Genomic DNA, 15919 nt, shown 5'->3' with positions numbered 1-15919 from the left:
ACCACAAAATTTCCTAAGTTGAATTTTCATTTTAAAATAGTTTAAAATTCCTCCAGACATATCTTTGACCCATGTGTTAATATGTGCTGATTAATCACCATGCACTTTGGGATTTTCTAGCTATCTTTCTGTTACTAAATATTAGTTTTATTCCATTGCAGTCAAAGAGTAAATTTAAATGTATACAATACATTTTGATATAGGAGGATATTTCAAAAGGTTTGTGCAAAATGAAACTAAAAGACAGTTTGGTGGTGCTGGTGCTGTAGCATAGCAGGTAAAGCTGCAACAGCATTTGCAGCAGCCAAATGATTAATCACCATGCATTTTGGGATTTCCTAGCTATCTTTCTGTTACTAAATATTAGTTTTATTCCATTGCAGTCAAAGAGTAAATTTAAATTTCTATTCATTCCAGTACTGTGGCATAGCAGGTAAAGCTGCTTTCTACAGTGCTGGCATCTCATATGGATGCCAGTTTGAGACTTGGCTGCTCCACTTCCAATTCGGCTCTCTGCTATGTGCTGGGAAAGCCATAGAAGATGGCCCAAGTCCTTGGGCCCCTGCACCCATGTGGGAGACCTGGAAGAAGCTCCTGGCTCCTGGCTTTGGATCAATTGGCCATTGCAGCCAATTGGGGAGTGAATCAATGGATGGAATACCTCTCTCCCTCTCTGCCTCTCCTCTCTCTGTGCAACTTATATTTGATAAGTGACAATTAGGTCAAGTTGATTGATGGTGCTGTTCAGATAAACAATATTTTTATGATATTTTGCTTGCTGAATCTGTATCTTACTAACAGAGACTTGCTGACATCTCCAACATTCAAAAGTGGATTCATCTGTTTCTCCTGTGTTTCTATTTTTGCTTCATATACTTGTATTCTGACATTCTGTTTTTAAGTGTATACCTATTAAGGATTGCTGTTACTTCTTAACAATTCGCCCTTTTGTACATTCTGCTCTTTATTCCTGATAATTTTCCTTGTTCTAAAGTTTGCTTTGTCCAAATCATATTGCTACCCTCCTTTTCTTAATTAGTGTGAGCATGGTGTTTTTTCCACTATCTCTTTACTTCCATCTGTCTGTCTTTATATTTAAAATGAGTGTATTGTAGGTAATATATTACCTTTTAGTAGGTTAAATTAGATGAATTACATTTAAGGCAATTTTTTCAGACTTGGATTATCTACCATATCTGGAATTGTTGACTATTCATTGCAACTTTTCTGTCTTCTGTGATTTTCAATAATAATTTTATTTACCCTCTCTTTGATTTAGATGATATTTTATTTACTCTCTCTTTGATTTAGATGATATATTAAGGTATACAATACATTTTGATATAGGAGGATATCTAAAAGGGTTTGTGCAAAATGAAACTAAAAGACAGTTTGTTGAGGCCAGTGCTGTAGCGTAGCAGTTAAATCTGCTACCTGCAGTGCCAGCCTTCCTTATGGGTGCCTGTTTGAGTCCTTGCTGCTCCACTTCCAATCCAGCTCTCTGCTATGGCCTGGGAAAACAGAAGATGGCATAAGTCCTTTTTACAAGATTTATTTTTTTTAAGATTTATTTATTCATTTATTTGAATTTAGAGTTACACAGGTAGGAAAGGAGAGGCAGAAAGAGTGAGAGAAAGGCCTTCCATCCACTGGCTCACTCTGCAGTTGGTCACAACAGGCAGAAGTGTGCTGATCTGAAGCCAGGAGCCAGGAGTTTTTTCTGGGTCTCCCAGGCAGGTACAGGGGCCTGAGGATTTTGGCCATCTTCTACTGCTTTCTCAGGCCATAGCAGAGAGCTGTATTGGAAGTGGAACAGCCAGGACTTGAACTGGAGCCCTTATGGGATGCTGGCACTGCAGACGGTGGCTTTACCTGCTACATCACAGTGCCAGCCCTAATAAATCTGTTTTTAAAAAGATATTTTTGTTCAAAAGTTTGAAATTCATAGTTTTCTTTTTTCTTTTCTTTTTTTTTAAAGGGTTTTCCTTCCATTGTTTTAATCCCCAAATGTCCGCTATGGCCAGCACTGTGCCGATCCAAAGCCAGGAGCCATGTGGGTAGCTGGTTTCCCATGTGGGTGCAGGTGCGCAAGCACCAGGGTGATCCCAAACTGCCCTCCCAGGCCACAGCAGAGAGCTGGACTGGAACAGGAGCAACCAGGACTAGAACTGGCATCCACATGGGATGACGGTGCCACGGGCAGAGTATTAACCAAGTGAGCCATGGTGCCAGCTCCAAGTTTTCTTTTTCATAATGTGCATTTCCATCAACATTTTGAAGACTTGTCATACATAATGAAATGATTATTTCAAATATTCATGTTAGGTAACTAACATAGTCATAATCTGTTACTCCTTTGTAATTTGCTTTGTTTCATGATCATTCAAAAATCTACTCTCTTAGCAAGTTTCCAGGACGCAATACAATATTACTAACCATGACCATAAGTCTCATGATGTACATTAGTTCTCTAGACTTCTTCATCCTCCATAACTACAACTTGGTATATTTTGACCTCTATCCTCTCCTCTTACCATAACCACCACTGGTACCTATCATTCTATTTTCTGTCCTATGTATTCAACTTTTAAATTTTCTTGTTAGACTTTCTATATGAGATAACATAGTAGTTTTCTTTCTTTCCATTAGCATAATGTCCTGCAGTTTCATCGTATTGTTGCAAAAGGAAGGCTCTTCTTTTTCAAGGTCTCTGTAATTCTAACTATGAAGGCACTTAAAAAAATTTTGCGGCCGGCACCATGGCTCAATAGGCAAATCCTCCACCTTGTGGCGCTGGCACAGTAGGTTCTAGTCCCGGTCGGGGCATTGGATTCTGTCCCGGTTGCCCCTCTTCCAGGGCAGCTCTCTGCTGTGGCCCAGGAGTGCAGTGGAGGATGGCCCAAGTGCTTGGGCCCTGCACCCCATGGGAGACCAAGAGAAGCACCTGGCTCCTGCCTTCGGAACAAGCGCGGTGCGCTGGCTGTGATGGCCATTGCAGGGTGAACCAATGGCAAAGGAAGACCTTTCTCTCTGTCTCTCTCTTGCTGTCCACTCTGCCTGTCCAAAAAAAAATTTTTGAAAATGCACATTATGAAGAAACTGCATGGATTTCATTTTGTGCCAAATACTTATCTTTAATTCCATTTTCTGTGAATTTTTCAAAATACGTCATGTGTTTTTATCTCCACTCTCACAATTTCTTTATCCATTTTTTTAGTTACTGGATTCTGAGGTTGTCTCCATATCTTGGCTGTTGTGAATAATGTTGCAATAAACATGGAGGAGCAGGTATCTTATGAGGTGCTTAATTCATTCCTTTGAGTAAAGTCTATTTTGTCTCATATAACTACATCTGTTCTCTTTTGGTTACTGGTTGCATGGAATATTTTTTACAACTTTTCACTTTCAGCCTACGTGTGCCCTTAAAGCTAAAGTGAGTCTCTTACATGCAAAAAGTTGGATATGGCTATTTTATTCATTCAGCCACTCTATTCTAATGGAAAAACTTAATCCACTTATATTTAAAATAATTATCAATATATAAGAATTTACTATTGCCCTCTGTTCATTGTTTTCTGGTTTTCTTGTTACACTGTTACTCTTCTTTTATCATTTGGTAATATGTTTTTAAAAAAATTTCATGTGATTCAATCTTTTCTTCTTTATTAGCTTACCAATAACATTTCTTCCAAAATAATTCAGTGCCTGCATTAGAGGTTGTAATATACACTCACAAGTCATCTAAGTCCATTTTCAAATAACTAAACTTTTACAGGTAGTTTAGGTATCTTATGATAAAGTCTTCACAATTCCTCCTTCCTATTCTTTATCACATTCATTTCACTTATGCATATACTATAATTACCCAATTAGTCACCATTTTTAATTCTTAATTCAATTAAGAGTTAAAAAGTAAAAATTTTATTTTATTTTATTTTCATTTATTCCTTTAATTTCTAATCTTTACATTTAATTTCTAATTAATTAATTTTAATTCCTGGCCGGCGCCATGGCTTAACAGGATAATCCTCCACCTTGTGGCGCCGGCACACCGGGTTCTAGTCCCGGTTGGGGTGCCGGATTCTATCCCAGTTGCCCCTCTTCCAGGCCATCTCTCTGCTATGGCCCGGGAAGGCAGTGGAGGACGGCCCAAGTCCTTGGGCCCTGCACCCGCATGGGAGACTGGGAGAAGCGCCTGGCTCCTGGCTTCGGATCAATGCCTTGTGCTGGCTGCAGCGGCCATTGGAGGGTGAACCAATGGCAAAAAAGGAAGACCTTTCTCTCTGTCTCTCTCTCACTATCCACTCTGCCTGACAAAAAAAAATTAATTCCTGATCTTATAAATACATGTGATATAGCACACCCATCTGACATTTGATTCTCATGCTTCCACATTAGAGAATGAGTCACCCAATTAGTAGAAAAGCTAATAGTAGGGAACTCAGAGCATGTAACTTTCATTCTGGGGTGTTTTCTGTGTACCCAAGACCTTATTGAGGACTTCCATCAAAGGGAGATATGGTGGCTGAAAGAGGTTGAGTTACTGAATGGGGTCTACACAACAAGTCTTCTTACCTTGATCTCATATTCTTCCATTCAGAGAAATACCAGATGAGGCAGTAAGAAAGTTTGTCACTCATGGACCATCTATTAAGTGTAGTGTCCAAAAGGAGGTGGCAGCAAGTAACCCCTCTTGATTGTGATGGAAGCTTCATAGTGGGTAGGAGGTTTTGCTAACAACAATGCGAAGGAAATTAATCTTGCTCATCCTACTTTCTCAGCTTTAGGTACTCTTCAATTGTTGCAGGATAATTTATTGAGCTATTTATTACACTTTCCTGCCTGAAGAAACTCCAAAAGGAAAGAATGTAACTTTTCACACTTGTCTTCTGAAGAGTTCTGGGTTCTTGGTCTCAGGAGCTATTAACAGTTTTCATGTTTCCTGACCAAAACCAGCTTCAACACATCTTTCGTACAGTGCTATCCAAATTCTTATGTAGGGGTGGCATTCATCTAAGTGTTCCTAAGAAGAGAAGATGAGGTTGAAGAAGATGAGGTAAGGGATTGAAAGTTGGAGAGCTGCCTAACAGTACATTGTAAAGACAGGTTCTAAGTGGATGAGTCTGGTGTGGAAGTCGTCTAGGAGGCAGTAGCGGTTCCTAAGGAATGAAATGATATTTGCTGAGATGACTAATGTTCAGGCTCCATTGTCTTGGGAGCTGCAGCAAAAACACTGCATTGGCCAACCATAGTATCTTTGTTTGACATTGGATACTAAGGTAAGTATACAAAAGGTCCCAGGAGTCACTCATATTGGATATTTTCCCACCTGTTAAAATTGAGGCTTTGAGCCAGATTTCATATAGAGAAATTAAGTACTGTGTTGTAGTGGAATGAGAAGGCCATGCCAAGGTGGCCACTGGCAAGCGAGCATCAGTTGCTCAGGAATGGCTTTGAAACCCACCTGGCAACGGAGCCTGCCTGGCAACAGGCTGTGATTGGATGGCTTGAAACCCACCTGGCAACGGAGCCTGCCTGGCAACAGGCTGTGATTGGATGGCTTTGGAAACTGCCTGGCGACAGGCTGTGATTGGATGGATTTGAAACTGCCAGGCAACAGGCTGTGATTGGATGGCTTTGGAAACTGCCTGGCAACAGGCTGTGATTGGTTGGGGCATAGACTGCCCCTTGACCAGATTGGCTGGTCTTGGCTGTATAAGCTGTGGTACCAACTATAATAAACGCGTCTGCGGGCTGCTCGCCTCAAGCCTGCTTTCACCCGACTCCCGGGGTCTGTGTGTTGACTCCACGCCTCTTGCCCCCACCATACTGCTCCTCTCAGAAACGAACCCACTGCAACATTGTTGAGAATTCAACGGCAACATCTGGCGCGCCAACGTGACTGAGAAAGAGACAGCGTGTCGGACTCGGCGAGGTCTCCCCTGGATTTCGGCAAGTAGGCCCCTCGGTGTTTGGTGTGCTGTTCGGTTCTGTGAGGGTGAGCACAGAACCCCCTCCTACGCCCCTTTCCTTGTCCTTGTCCACGGTCTAAGTGACCCCATGTTAGCACACACTGCCCTGACGCATACGTTGCATCTCGGCTCCTCCTTTTACTTTCGGTTCACCCGGCGAATTCACATAAGGGACTGATCATCCCAGAATTTGAAACCAAGTCATCTTCCCTCACTCGAGAGAGGTGACGCTCCAGAGACACCGTGTGGGCATATGGCTTTGGCCTAATGAATCAAGGAAGTTCCCCACTAAACACAGGACATATGTACGATCTGATACACCACTATCTGTTTGTCTAACCTAGGGAAACCTCCTGCAAAATGCCATCAACAGCTGAGGTGCTAGGAATTTACTTTGTTACGGCAGCAGTGCTGTATGTGTCTTTCCTTTGGCTAGAGTTGGTGTGCCGTGCTACTCTTAAGCGCTCAGACATGGGAAAGATACCCCCCTCTCAGAATCCTGTGCAGATTATCAAAGATAGTGAATCTGTGAGTGATAGGAGCCTGACACTCCAGGTCCCTGTCTCACAGACAATGGTTGATGACTTAGGAAGAGAGAGCTCCGACAGTGAAAAAAACTATGTAGCAAACAAGGTAGCAAACAATGTAGCAACGCCTAGTCTGCCACCCCCCACATACCCGTGGGATGAACTAAGAGGACCTCTAGACAATAACTCATTCGAGGTAATCCCATCCTCACCCAGTGAGGATCCCCACATTTGTGGCAGTACTCGGACACCCCAAGCTCTCAGGACAGCCGCTAGATCCCATGCCATCAGCATGTTTGCTGTTAATGTCGAAGTGTACGCAAAATTCAGGCCCTGGATTCCAATGCCTGTAAAAAGGCTTCTATTAACCAAGGGTCGAGGATATGCTTGTGTCTTTTCAGAGAATGCGGAACAGCCCATTTGGGTACCAGCCAGAAACATCAAGCCTACAACTGACAACCAACCAGAACCAGCTGAACAAGACCGAGACTCCGCCTTGTTAGCAGATGCACCTGCCCTATCATCCTACCCTGAGAAACTGCCCAAAGCCATATCTGTTACTGTTGTGTACCCCACTAGCTCTGGTCAGCCACTCAAATGGCCCACAGCCTGTGTGTGGTCATGCCATTTCTGATAACCATTATTCCTCATTCCTACCCCTATCTGAGCAAGCAATCCTGTGGTCTCTTGATTTGAGCGCTGGTTAGTCAATGATGGGTAAGATCCCCTGGGGGACAACCTAAGACAGGCACAGCTGCATACAAAGACCACATGGAAATGGGGTCAACAATGGTATGGGCAAGAATCATGCGTCCTGTTGCGCAAAAATAAACGAAAAGGGGGAAATGTAGTGGAATGAGAAGGCCATGCCAAGGTGGCCGCTGGCAAGTGAGCATCAGTTAGTCAGGAATGGCTTTGAAACCCACCTGGCAACGGAGCCTGCCTGGCAACAGGCTGTGATTGGATGGCTTTGGAAACTGCCTGGCGACAGGCTGTGATTGGATGGATTTGAAACTGCCAGGCAACAGGCTGTGATTGGATGGCTTTGGAAACTGCCTGGCAACAGGCTATGATTGGTTGGGGCATAGACTGCCCCTTGACCAGATTGGCTGGTCTTGGCTATATAAGCTGTTGTACCAACTGTAATAAATGAGTCTGCGGGCTGCTCGCCTCAAGCCTGCTTTCACCCGACTCCCGGGGTCTGTGTTGACTCCGCGCCTCTTGCCCCCACCATGCTGCTCCTCTCAAATGAACCCACTGCAACATTGTTGAGAAATCAACCGCAACACTGTGTGCCATAGTTTAGTATTGTGGAACAAATTTGTCATTTCTGTATATTATTCCATTTAATACTTAGAACAGTATGAAATCATTAACTTTATCCCCTTTTATAGAAAGACAATTTGAGTGAGAAGGTAATATTTATGAATATCTAGAGGGTAAACATGGAAGAGGGAGCCAGGAATAGAGAGATTCCTCCTGTTGTGAGAAAGAATTTGGATGTAAATGACAGCAAATGTAACTCAACAAAAAAGAGAAGCTGTTGACTTGGGCACCTGAAAAAGACTGGAAATGAGAAAGGGCTTGGGCAGCAGGGTTCATAAGCTGGCCTAATGATATAGTTCAGGGTATACTTTTAAATTATTTAAGAATATGTGAACTCTGCCAGCCCTACGGATCAATAGGCTAATCCTCTGCCTGCAGCATTCTAGTCCTGGTTGGGGTGCTGGTCCTGTCCCGGTTGCTCCTCTTCCAGTCCAGCTCTCTGCTGCGGCCCAGGAAGGTAGTGGAGGATGGCCCAAGTGCTTGGGTCCTGCACCCACATGGGAGACCAGGAGGAAGCACCTGGCTCCTGGCTTTGGATCAGCGTGGTGCACTGGTCACAGCACACCGGCCATAGCAGCCATTGGGGGGTGAACCAACGGAAAAGGAAGACCTTTCTCTCTGTCTCTCTCACTGTCCACTCTGCCTGTCAAAAAAAAATATGTGAACCACATGTAAAAAACTATTTTTTGACACAATGATTACAATCAAGAAGGGACTAATTCTAACTAACCTGAATGATTTTTGAGTATTTCTTCATGGAATTAAGTCCTGTAGAAGGTATAGGGATCAGGAAAGTGAGGAAAGCATATTCTTATCAAAGAGAACAAAACTGTGTAGGGACCTGGAATTGGGGAAAAGACCCGAGGTATTCAGGGGATGTCAAGTCCTGTGAAAGTGGAATACAGGGTGTGTATGAATGGAGGATAGAGCAAGGCTGGGAAACACTGTGGTCAGATAGGACTGACCTCAGGTGCTGAAAAGGGGGGGTTTATACTTTATCTCATAAATCACAGGGAATCATCAGTGGTCTGCTTTCTTCTTCTTCTTTCCTTTTCTATTTTTTTTTGGACAGGCAGAATTAGTGAGAGAGAGAGAGAGACAGAGAGAAAAGTCTTCCTTCCATTGGTTCACCCCCCAAATGGCTGCCATGGCTGGTACACTGCACTGATCCGCAGCCAGGAGCCGGATGCTTCCTTCTGGTCTCCCATGTGGGTGCAGGGCCCAAACACCTGGGCCATCCTCCACTGCCTTCCTGGACCACAGCAGAGAGATGGACTGGAAGAGGAGCAACCGTTGCCAAACCAGCGCCCCAACCGGGAATAAAACCTGGGGTGCAAGTTTTGCAGGCAGAGGATTAGCCTAGTGAGCAGCAGTGCCAGCCTCAATGTCCTATTTAAAAGATCACTGATTTAATATAAAAGTCAAATCATTTTCAATATTAATATCACAAAAATTAAAAGACAGAGGTCCCTACTACTAAGAAATTCATACATTTCATCTTCATGGGAGAAAAACTCTCTTCCTCTGAAGATAAAACAGCATAGCCTCTAACTCCCCTAGTTACCAACAGCCAGCATCATCTGTTACTGCCTCCACTAAATGAAAAGCAGGTGTTCCACCAACCATTTTCTACTCTACATCCATTTGCCAGTTGGATAATCCAATCAAGTCCCTACTTACAAGTTTACTGACCTCATAAAAACAGAATCCTTGTTACAGTGTGAATAGTATTTGGCTTCTCAAAGTCCTGCGTTAACATCTGGAGGATGAATGTCAGTGAGTTAAGTGTAGAGACAACATAATTACAGCACCTGTGATGTGGACCAAGGGGAAAGTCACTGAAGGTTTCTCATGAGAGGACTGGCTTTGTAAGCAGTGTGCTCCCTGTGATTTTTTTTTTGAGAGGTGGAGTTACAGACAGATGGAGGGAGGGAGGGAGAGAGAGAGAGAGAGAGAGAGAGAGGTCTTCCATCCACTGGTTCTCTCCCCAAATGGCCACATTGGCCGGAGATGCACCAATCGAAATCCAGGAGCCAGAAGCTTCTTCCAGGTCTCACATGTGGGTGCAGGAGCCCAAGGACTTAGGACATCTTCTACTGTTTTCCCAGGTCATAGCAGAGAGCTGGATTAGAAGCAGAGCAGCCAGGATTTGAACCAGTGCCCACATGGGATGCCAGCACTGCAGGCAGAGGGTTAGCACACTACACCACAGTGCTGGCTCCCAATCCCTGTGTTTCGCTCTGCCTCCTGGTTCACCCTGGGATCCTTCCTCCACACATAGGGTTACCTGATCTTGAACTGTGAACCTCCAAAACTGTAAAATTTAAATGAACCTTCTTTCCTCCTAAATTGTACCTCTCATGGATTTATAAAGTAACAAAAAGCTGATGAACAGAACCCTCTCAATGGTCACTCTCAGGAACTCAATGTGCTCCAGCTCTGATACATTAACCTCTAATCTCCCACTTTCATATTAGAATCTTCTATTGTCCCTAGTCCTTGTTCCCTTATAGGAAATTTTTTTGAAGATATATTTGTTTGTTTGAAAGGCAGACTCACAGAAACAGAGGCAGAGAGAGAGAGAGACAGAGAGAGAGGTCTTCCATCCACTGGTTTTGAAGGACCCTTATGGGGGAGAGGGACAAGAAACTAGGCCTGGGAAAATATCAGGGGCTTCTTAAGAGCTTAGATGCTCCCCAGAGTCCAGCGGGCAGGACGTTCTCTGGGAAGGAAAAGTCAATCCCCTTCAGAGAACCTCTAGGCACGCCCAGAGCAGAACTGCCCCTCCCCTCCGGGAAACCTCTGGGCACGCCCAGAGCAGAGCTGCCCCTCCCCTTCGGAGAGTCTCTAGGCGCGCACTTATGATGTCACTGCGACCGGCCAATCCTGTAACACCTCAGCACTCTCCCTCAGCACTCTCCCTCAGCATTCTCCGGTATGCTAATTGTCCCTCCGAACCAGCCAATCCCGTGCCACCTCTGCATTTTCCACCAGCACTCTCCACCAGCATTCTTTGCCAGCATTCTCCCATATGCTAATGGTCCCTCTGAACTGACCAATCCTACGCATGCGCATTAGGAATATGCTAATTCGTTGCCTATATAACCTGTGTGAAACTGCTGCTCAGGGCTCCTCACTACCTGAGGTGGGGGCCCGTTTGCGCAAACGTTCAATAAAAACCTCGTGCTTTTTGCATCAACTGGTCTGGAGTCTGGATCTTTGGGCGTCCTCCCGAGCAAGTGGGCATCTCTGCAACTGAGAGGTCCAACATTTTGGTGGCCCGTACGGGGATTTTAGGTCGCCGTCAGACCCATTCCCTGCAGACCAGTTGGAGGTACGATTAAGTGTTTTCTGTTTGTTGTTCTTCATCTTGAGTGTTCTGACTGGCCAGTACCTGACTCTGTGAGACCAATGGGGGAGGCAGGCGTGCCCAGCAACCCCTGGTCCGTTCCCCGGAGGACGCTCCGGTTTGTGAGACCAGTAGGGGAAACCCTCGGTCCGTTCCCCCGGAAGACGCTCCCAGGGTGGTCTGGAGGTGGGTCGGAGACCAAGTCTCCCTCCTTCCCGGGGAGGGCTGGTCAGGCAGCCGCTCCCAAAAATAGCGCAATAGCGTTCGATTTGTCCTAGCCATGTGGTTTGTCTTGTTTACTGTATGTGTCTGTGCATTGGCTGTTCTTTTTGATTGGGTTGAAATCCTTGCACCCATGGGTCAACAAATAACCACCCCTTTAAGTCTCACTCTAGATCACTGGAAGGACGTTCGAGAACGCGCGCGCCACCTCTCAGTGGAGGTTAAAAGGAAACGATGGGCAAAATTCTGTTCCTCAGAGTGGCCGGCCTTCGAGGTCGGCTGGCCAAGGAATGGCACTTTTAACCTCGATATTATTTTACAGATTAAGGCGCGAGTCTTTCAGCCAGGATCCAATGGACACCCTGATCAGGTGCCCTACATTACCATATGGGAGGATCTTTCATGAAACCCCCCTCCCTGGATAAAACCCTTCTCCTTTCCGACGGAGCCCATATGGACCCCGTTACCCCTTCCTCGGCCATCCCCAACTCCTTTAATACCTTCCCCCTTGGGACCTTCCTCCCCGATACCCCCTCCTCCCATCCCGGTTGCGCCAACCTCCTCCCTATACCCTCTGAAGGAGATTCGAGATCCAAAACCTGACAAGCCGCCGGTTCTTCTGGCTGATCAGGACCTTCTGCTCTTTGACTCTCCCCCACCCTATCTTCCCGGCCAGCCTGCTACCCCGCAGGAACCCCCACAACAACCAGAGTGGGATGTGCAACCTTCTTCACCATCCCCTGATTCCATGAGGGCAGGGGAAGAAGTCTCAGCGCCTTCCCCGCCCTCCAGCCACCTGCGCCTCTGTCGGGGGCAGGCAGGGTGCTCGGGAAGCGTCTGGACTTCACAGACCTTTCCTCTTCGTTCAGTGGCTGGCCAGATGCAGTACTGGCCATTTTCTGCTTCCGATCTTTACAATTGGAAAACCCATAACCCCTCTTTCTCTCAGGACCCCCAGGCTCTGACTGGGCTGATTGAGTCAATTTTATTGACTCAATCAGCCCACCTGGGATGATTGTCAGCAGCTTATGCAGACCCTCCTCACTACTGAGGAAAAGCAGCGTGTCTACCTTGAGGCACGGAAAAATGTCCCTGGAGCAGATGGCCGACTGACCCTAATGCCAAACGAAATCGAAGAGGCATTTCCCTTAACCCGTCCTGATTGGGACTACACCACCGTTGCTGGTAGGGAGCGACTTCGTCTTTATCGCCAGATTCTCCTTGCGGGTCTCAGAGGGGCTGGAAAGCGCCCCACCAATTTGGCCAAGGTACGTGCAGTAGTGCAGGGGGCTGAGGAAATGCTGGCAGGCTTCCTAGAAAGATTAATGGAAGCCTACCGTATGTACACCCCGTTTGACCCCCTGGCAGAGAACCGGCAGGGAGATGTAATCATGTCCTTTATAGGACAGTCAGCGTTGGACATCCGCAATAAATTGCAGCTGCTAGAGGGGCTTCAGGGGTATACTATACAAGATTTAATGAAGGAGGCAGAAAAGATTTACAACAAAAGTGAGACCTGAGAGGAGAAGGAGGAAAGGATCCGCAAGGAGCAGGAGGAAAGGGAAGACAAAAGAGACAAAAGACCTAATCGAGAGCTTAGTAGAATTTTGGCCACCGTAGTGCAGGATACAGAAAGGAGTAGACCAGGACAGAATAGGGACTTGGGAGACAAACAAAAGCCTCTTCGTTCAGTGGCTGGCCAGATGCAGTACTGGCCATTTTCTGCTTCTGATCTTTACAATTGGAAAACCCATAACCCCTCTTTCTCTCAGGACCCCCAGGCTCTGACTGGGCTGATTGAGTCAATTTTATTGTCACTTTTAATTTCTGTATGTTTAATAATAATAGGCATACAAAAAACCATAAGCTCTTATAGTCTTCAATTATTTGTAAGACTTTTAACGAGTATTGAGAACAAAAAAATCCTGAATTGAGTTGTATTTTGTTGAAACGTTCTTATTGAAAAAAAATTACAGATTCAATAAAAATTCTGAATCAAAGTTAAGCCATTTCAAGTCTGCTGTTCTGCATGGTTGTTTTGGTTTAAATATAGCATTACTAAAAACAGGGTCATTTTTTCACTTTTCAGTGACACGACAAAACTCTTCTTTTCTAAGCATTGCTATATAAAAGTAAAAGACATTCAGGGTATTTTTTGGTGAATAATAAATCTGAACAATAATAAGAATTGTGTGTCTTGCTATTGAAGGTTGTTTAAAGTGTACAAAGTGTATTTTCTAAATATGGAGGGAAAATGTATATTATGTACATTCAGCAAGGTAATGATATAGATATTTTTTTTTATTTTGTTGAATCAACCTGTTACTAATTGAAAGTGTTCTCATATAGAAATAACCATACTTATTTACCAGTCTTTGGGCATTGTATGAATGGCAAACAATAAGTACATTAATCACAGGAAGAGTGGCTCATTCAAGTATTTTAAGGTGGAATATTAGAACAGTAAGAAAGTCTCAAAACAATTCCTAACAGCAGATCACAAACTGGATTTTGTAGCACCAGGATTTTGCTAACGTCCTCCTGGCTGATTTTAGGTATTTTAATAGTCAGATGTTCCACACTGAGGTAACCCACCAGAAGCACTTAAAAAACCCTTTTGGTTTCCAGTGCTGTCTTGTGTTGCCCACCATGAACATTTTTCATTGCCTGGCTTTTCTGACATCTTCAAAATAGAAAACACAGTTGTGTAAGTGTTTAATGTCATTAACGTTTTTCTTTCAGATTACCTGCAATGATGAAATGAAGTAACTCAAGATGAGCAAGTTAAAAGTGGTATCAGAGAAAAGGTAATTCTAAATATTTATATATATATAGAAATTGCAGATATAATTGTTAGAAACCCATTACTTACAAATGCTATTCATGTTTAATAGTATGTTTATGTTATTTTGTTAGTATTTATTAATATTAAAGCAGTAGTCCGTACACTATGGCTCATGGCCATATAAGGCCTCTCTCTTTGTTTTATGTGGCCTGTGACCTAAGAATGGGTTTTATGTTTTTAATTGCTTTTAAAAAGTCAAAATAATACTTTGTGACACCTGAGAACTGAAGGAAATTTGGGTTTGAGTTATGTGAAGAGAATTTTATTGGAACACAGCCCTGCTCCTTCCATGCTGCATTTGCATTGTGGTTGCCAAGTGGAGGAATTTGACAGACTGTGGCTCACAATGCCTAAAATATTTGTTATCTGGAACTTCGCAGGAAAAGTTTGACTTAGGAATCTGAGCTCGATATATCATCTCTGTGAAAGTTCTTAAGTGCCAAGGAGTTGTCTGAAGTTTGGTTAAAAGTCAGGCAAATTGGTTCCATGTTCAGGTTTTCTTAGCTGTATGGCCTTGAACAGTCTGCTTAACTCTGCTACACCTCAGTTTTGTCATCTACAAAATTATTTTAATGATAATATTGTTATAATAAGGATGTGAAGATTAATTAGTGCCTGGCTGACTCAGTAAATGACAGCTTGTTAATATTGGTAGCACCCAACATTGTTGTTTTTTTTTAAGAATTTTTTTTATTTATTTGAGAGAGTTACAGAGAGAGAGAAGGAGGTCTTCCATCCAGTGGTTCACTCTCCAGATGGCCACAATGGCCAGAGCTTGGCTACTCTGAAGCCAGGAGCCAGGAGCTTCTTCTGGGTCTCCCACATGGGTGCAGTGGCCCAACGGCTTGGGCCATCTTCCACTGCTTTCCCAGGGCATGGCAGAGAGCTGGATCGAAAGTGGAGCAGCCAGGTCTTGTACCAGCACCCAAATGGGATGCTGGTGCCCCAGGTAGTGCCTTTACCCAATACCTCACACTGCCGGCCCCAACATTTCTGTGTTATGGTAAAATAACTCATTTACCAAAGGAAACCTATTTAGTAAGAAGAGTGACATAGTTTGACAACATTTTTGTAGATCTCTGTTGTTTGGCTTAATGGAAGAAAGCAGAAGTCTCTTATCTACTTCTGAGTTCAAACTGTTGTGACATAAACAGATACAACAGAGGCGAATGCACACAGACATATACACACACACATATACAAGTGTTTGTGTTGTGTTATGGTTGATGGATGGGTCTAAGGAGTTCCAGAATGTGTGGAAAGAGAAAGGATTAGAGGGCCTTTTAGTGCAGTAATAAGAGGAAACTTCCCTCATTTGGAGAAAGAAAGGGTCATCCAAGTAGAGGAAGCTCATAAAACTCTTAATGGACATGACCAGAAAAGATCTTCATCCAACACATTGTAATCAACTCTCAACCGTAAAACATAAAGAGAAGATTCTAAAATGTGCACAAGAGAAATGCCAGATTACTTTCAGAGGATCTCCAATTAGACACACAGCTGACTTCTCATCAGAAACACTACAGGTTAGGAGAGAATGGTGAGATACATTCCAAGTCTTAAGAGAAAAAAAACTGTCAACTCAGAATACTACACTCTGCAAAGCTCTCATTTATGAATGATGGTGAAATAAAGACTTCCCATAACAAACAGAAATTGAGAGACTTTGTCACCAGCC

General features: G+C 44.0%; 2 long non-coding RNA genes across 3 annotated transcripts in view; one reads left to right on the top strand and one right to left on the bottom strand.

The window, feature by feature from the left end:
• LOC133754274 (uncharacterized) overlaps positions 1 to 15919 on the bottom strand; it is a 303902-nt gene that overhangs the window by 57047 nt on the left and 230936 nt on the right. The gene's annotated exons all lie outside the window — the stretch shown is intronic.
• LOC133754286 (uncharacterized) overlaps positions 14138 to 15919 on the top strand; it is a 31955-nt gene continuing 30173 nt past the window's right edge. Inside the window, exon 1 of the long non-coding RNA XR_009865180.1 lies at positions 14138 to 14203. This is a non-coding gene — a long non-coding RNA (uncharacterized LOC133754286). The remainder of the gene's footprint in view (positions 14204 to 15919) is intronic.

This window comes from Lepus europaeus (genome assembly GCF_033115175.1).
Source record: "Lepus europaeus isolate LE1 chromosome 12 unlocalized genomic scaffold, mLepTim1.pri SUPER_12_unloc_1, whole genome shotgun sequence".
Taxonomy (NCBI): Eukaryota; Metazoa; Chordata; class Mammalia; order Lagomorpha; family Leporidae; genus Lepus; species Lepus europaeus.
The sequence above is the reverse complement of the archived record's forward strand: the minus strand, read 5'-3'. Positions and strand labels throughout refer to the sequence as shown.